At 35.8% G+C, this 5,531-nt stretch overlaps 1 protein-coding gene across 6 annotated transcripts in view; it reads left to right on the forward strand.

Annotated features, from left to right (window-relative positions):
- NLGN1 (neuroligin 1) overlaps positions 1–5,531 on the forward strand; it is a 1,153,390-nt gene that overhangs the window by 300,933 nt on the left and 846,926 nt on the right. The window lies entirely within an intron of this gene.

A 5,531-nucleotide genomic window follows, 5' to 3' on the forward strand; every position in this document is an offset into this window, starting at 1 on the left:
TTGAGATATTAGACAATAAATGTAAAAATGCTTTGAAAATCATGAAATAAGAAAGAGGAGTCAGTTTTTATGATTATCATAGAAAACATGTAGAGTTCAGGGGTTGTATGATGTAGAGCTTTGAGGTTTCATGGTGTGTTTGACTCCTGAATACCACTCACTGTGATATCTAAGATAAGAGCCTTCAATTCTGGGGCCGAGGAAATCTAGGGATCTTTCTGCTTCTTAAATAGAATTTTAGACAATCCTTCTATCTTTAGACTTGCCTCCACCATCCTTCCAACTACTTTGCTGCCAATTCCTGGGGCATTTGGAGTTCTACGATGCAAATTGAATTGGTTTTTGACCTTCTCTACTTGCCAACCTAGGAATCAACTTTCTTAGCTAAGGATTTATTTCTTGTCTTTCTGCATTATAGCTTCCAAAATAGTGCTAGTGTCTGTTTTCTCTTCTATTGTTACTGTGAAATTTTTTTCTCTTTCAAAAGCACTTTTCTATCATTTTTAAGGAGTACCGGAGAGTAGGAGACAGCTAATCTAAGGTTTTTGCTTTTAACTTATCATTTTAAAAATGCTTTATCTTTAAAATCATTAGTTAGAAACTTGATTCACACCCTTGTTTTAGGATGTTTTAAAATATGGTGCATATATTTTGCATTCAGCTAAAAAAATCAGAATCATTCCACCCACTCCAAAGCCCCAATTCCAGTTGCTTCATTCTCAGTAACAAGAAAGAAGGAAATAAAGAAAGAAAAAAAAATGACAAACACTGAGGTTTCCTGAAAGAGGGAGGAGCTATGAATAATGGATATTAATTTTGAAAAGCACACTGGGTTGTGATCCCTGTCTGACTGTACTGTGAGAGTGATAAACCTAAGTTTGTAAGTGCATGAAGACGTTCACCAAAATCCAGTAATGGAGCTTGAAAACAATTAGGTTTTAACAACCCTACCAAAAAAACATAGATAATTAAAGGAAAGAAAAATATCATGACTTGTAATCTAAGTTAAAGAAACCTAACAGATAGGTGACAATCTTTATTATTAGAAGGTGCTGTGGCTATACATATTTATTCCCTAACTTCAAGATACCACATAATCCAACTATTCTCAATCGGAAGGACATTGGACTTTTGCAGATAGAAGTCCCAACTATTTCTCCTTTTCCATAGGTCTGTTGCTACCAGGTAGGTGTGTTATTAGGAAGCTATCATAACCCAAATTACCCTTTCACTGACACTCTATTGGGTGTAGTTCCATTAATTGCTTTATATAAGAGAGAAATAGCTCGGGATAGATAAGCTTTGATGAAAAACGAGAGAAGTGATCTGTGCCTTAGGGTGGAATCTAGGCTAGTGACATACAAGAACAATAATCTGAATTTGTTAGATACTTGTGTAATCCTACCTCTAATCTCTATACTGAGGCATTATGAGTACTCTAATCTTGACATGTGAAAACCAAAGAACCGTCTTGTTCCTTCGGATGACTTCCAATGTGTCTACTCCTAGTTGTACAGGCTCTTGCAAAGCTGACAAAAATCAATCAGGATGAAGAAGGCATCAAAGTTCTCTTGCTACTTTGCTTTGGTTCAAAGATAATGATGCTGCTAAACCAAGGCTCTCTTGTGGATTACTCTTGCTAGTCTCTCCCCAGGGCCCTGCTTCAAGGGTATGTAGTTATGGTGTTATGGTGTTGATTCCAGTGCTGTAGAACTATGATCTCTACCACAAACCTCAAATGATCCACTGGGCCAAAATACCTTTGCATGGTTTAAAATGTACATTATAATCTATTCATACAGTACTACATTTATATGGTTTACACACATGCATCGAATGGAAGTTCATCCTCAAAATGTTTGTAAAATTATCCTATAAAAGAAGAAAATTATTCAAAGAGAATAAATCTACCAGGTAGTCTTATTTGAGGTTTCCGTAAAGATAAGCACACAATTATTGTATTCCCCTCCTCTCCAACGGAGAAATGTAACTCCAGGAACTTGAAGGCTAGGGCTGTCTCATTAGGCAGGTAAATCCTTTACCTTCCATTGCCTGTATTTTTACATTTTAATTGAAGAATCTTGTCTTACCATTAGCATTATTGGGAACAAAACAAGTGTAATTAATAATAAAATATCCAGTGGAAAAAAACATAAATGTAGAAGAATTTTAAAGTTCAGAAAGGTGTCAAATTCTGATACATGAATTCTCATACTAAATTTAATGGTGATATGTAAGCTATTAAAAACAGAGTAGATTAAAGAAACAGTATTTCTATTGTACTTTTTTCAAATGAGCAAGTGGTGATTTCTAAGACTGTTCTACTTGCTGATTCCTTTTTTTGCTGAAGTATCAACTGTTTATGACAGCTGAAATGACAATCACTGCATGACATAACCTTATAGCTAGTGCGTACAAGGATATTTCAGAAATATTAACCATGTGGGAGTCATTTAAAAAGCAAGTAAGTATGACCAGAATCATTTAGTACTTAGAAACTTCCAGAGCAGCAGTTTAAAAAATATCCTTGGGCCACAGGGTCTTCCTTGCCAGCTAACATATTGAGTTTATTATATTAAGAAAAAAATGATGATGCCTTGATCCCTGATTCACAAATTTTAGAGCACTACTAGCTTCAGTTCTTGTGTGTACTTTATTGTTGGTTATTTCTGACTTTCTGGGCTTCTGTATGTGTGTGTGTGTGTGTGTGTGTGTGTGTGTGTGTGTGTGTGTGTTTTGGGAGGGGTTTCTTCACTGCTTTCATCATTTGCATGCTTGTGTTTGTTTTTATCTAGGAGGTATATGTTTGTGGTTCTATATTTTGCAAAAAAAATTTATCACTGTAGTCCTCCAGCCCAATATCCATCTGCAGACTATGTGTGATTCCTGAAAAGTCATAGGCATTTTGTTCTGAATTCACTGACCTGTTCTTAATTGACCTATAAGCGGATTTCATCCTCCTGTACTCTGTTGGTTTGTATAGGTCTCCTGTTCTAAGGACATAGTGAGAGAAAATGTGGTACATGTTCTAGTAAAAGGAGTGGTTATTCTTGCTATTCTGTAGAGACAGTGGAGGCAGGTGAATTATGTTCCACTATGTCAGCCCCAAGCTAAATAGAGCTTTATCTTTTCCACACAGTGAAAGCATCTAGAGGGAATGCAAAGTAGTTTCCATTGTGCAATGAATCATTCATTAAAGTCAATCGACATCCAAGGAACACTTGTTGCAGTTATCACAGCTATTGGGGGAAAAAGCTGATTATCAAAGGAAGGCAGACTACCACACTGGACCAATCATCTCTTTAGTTTTTTTCAAGTGAAAAACATACTTAAGAGTCAGCATATGCACGAACAATGAGTGCGATGCGCACCTCCGAGGGAATGGACACACTTGAAGCTTGGACTTGGGGGGAGGGAGAGTAAGGGCATCATACGTAACCTAAACATCTGTACCCCCATAACATGCTGAAATAAAAAAAAAAAGAGTCCATTAAATACATTTTCTGGATACATGCATTGAAATTCATGTCCCCCAACTTTAAAATGTTGTGCTGTAAGTTTCTGAACATAGATGCATTATTAAAACCTCTAGAAAGTTATTGAAACAAATTGCCTGGATAGTTGAAGATCTGAAGCATTGTAGTCAATTAATAGGAGCATACCATTCTGAATGCTCTTTGGAATATGATGCTTTAGATACTAATTCGGTTTTACAACTTAGAGGTAAAAACCAAACAATTACATGGCACAAAAAGTGTTGTAATACATTATTTTTTAAATCTAAGACACTTTTAAAATGCTCAAATCTTACTACTAGTTTAAAGTGAGGAATGAGGACCAAAATACATGATGTTCTCCACCCTTAAGTCCCTTTGCCTGGTGAAAAAATACTGATTCATATTTTATCTGAATGTCCCTAATCCATCCTCTTCACACTACACTTGGAGGTACCATGGTATGCTGAAAAGAAGTTTGGCTGAATTTTGGATGCAATCATTACCTCTTTGTGTGATCTCAAGTCAATGAACTTCTCTGGGCCTGATTTTCCTTGTCTGTAAACCAAGAGAGTATGAGAGTACTCATAAAACATTATTAATATTTTAAAAGACTAGAGAACAAGCATGAGTGAATAGTGTCCAGTTAAGGGTCTGTCCCAATAATCCATTTCAGAATGTTCATGCCTTTCATTCTGTGTGGTAGGTAGCAGCAGAGATGGAGGAAAATGAACTAATGAATGAAATATTGAGGTGAATAGGATCAAGAGAATTCAAACTTGAGTAGTGATTAAGTTGAAAACCTTGCAGAATTTCTCTAGAATTGCAAGAGAAGAAATTCAGTTGAGGACTCTAAAAATTATGATACTTCAAGTTCATTAAAGACTTACTACAATGTGTCTTAATAAAAGGCAAGTGGGGTTATCCACATTTTTCAGATGGAGAAGTTGAGGTCAGAGAAGGTAAGTACCTTTCTTAACTCTGCAGGGCCCATAGGTGGGAGCATCTGGATTTGACCCCACATCTGTGTGACTTCAAAGTCCCAGTTCTCTTCATTAGATGAAAAAGCCTAGTACTATGTTGTAAGAGTACACGGTTATTATTACACCACACAGTGATTTGTGAGAGTATAGAGCAGTAATAACTCCCCTTAGAATACTGAGTTTACCTTCCACCAATTGCAAAAAGAATGTCTCCTTTGATTAGATATTTGGCATGTATCTTGCTAGAGCTGTTTCATCAGACATAAGCTTTTGTTGTGATTAGAGAAATGTATACTATTCCTTATCTTAAGCTATCTCTTAATGCAGTTGTAATTCATGACTATAAATTATCTAGAATCATTAAGTAAATAGCATAACATAGCTTTTGTGGTCACTTAGTGAAAGTCATTAGAATATCATTTCATAGATTAAAGAAGTTGACCGATATAGTTAATATAAGCAGTCATCTATTGATGCCATATACATCGTAATGGGGCAAATCAGAGCATGAAGCAGTGTGTGCAGTAGCATTTGGAATCCCGGCTCATCAGATGACAGCAGCTCTTTATTAATTAAGTTGCTGTGGGTTGATTGCTGAAGGCATTGGTTTGTCAGAAATCAAATGAGAAGATTGGTGCAAGTGTTGGTACACAGTAAATTCCTTAATCATTTCACTCTTCATTATATGACTTATAATTCTGTTACCCTTCCACTGAAGAATAAACAAGGTATCTTTCCCTTAGCCTTTGTTGCTGAAGACACATGCTTTCATGACAAAGAAGAGTATGTTAAGAAGAAAAATTCAATGTCCAATTCTATTGTCAAATAGGCCCTTGAAGGGCCATTTATGAAATCCTAACCTTAATACATAAGGAAAGAATAATGAACTGAGACTCAGATAATTTGCTTCTAGGCATAATTCTGCTACTTTTTAAAAAATATTAACCTTGACCAAGTCACTTTATCTTAGTGTCCTCACATAAGAAATGAGGAGGTTGTACAATTTAGGGTGTCTTTTAGCCATGATATCTCAAGACATATTCCTCTATGTTTA

Source organism: Propithecus coquereli, unplaced genomic scaffold (genome assembly GCF_000956105.1).
Source record: "Propithecus coquereli isolate 6110/MARCELLA unplaced genomic scaffold, Pcoq_1.0 Scaffold15, whole genome shotgun sequence".
Lineage (NCBI taxonomy): Eukaryota > Metazoa > Chordata > Mammalia > Primates > Indriidae > Propithecus > Propithecus coquereli.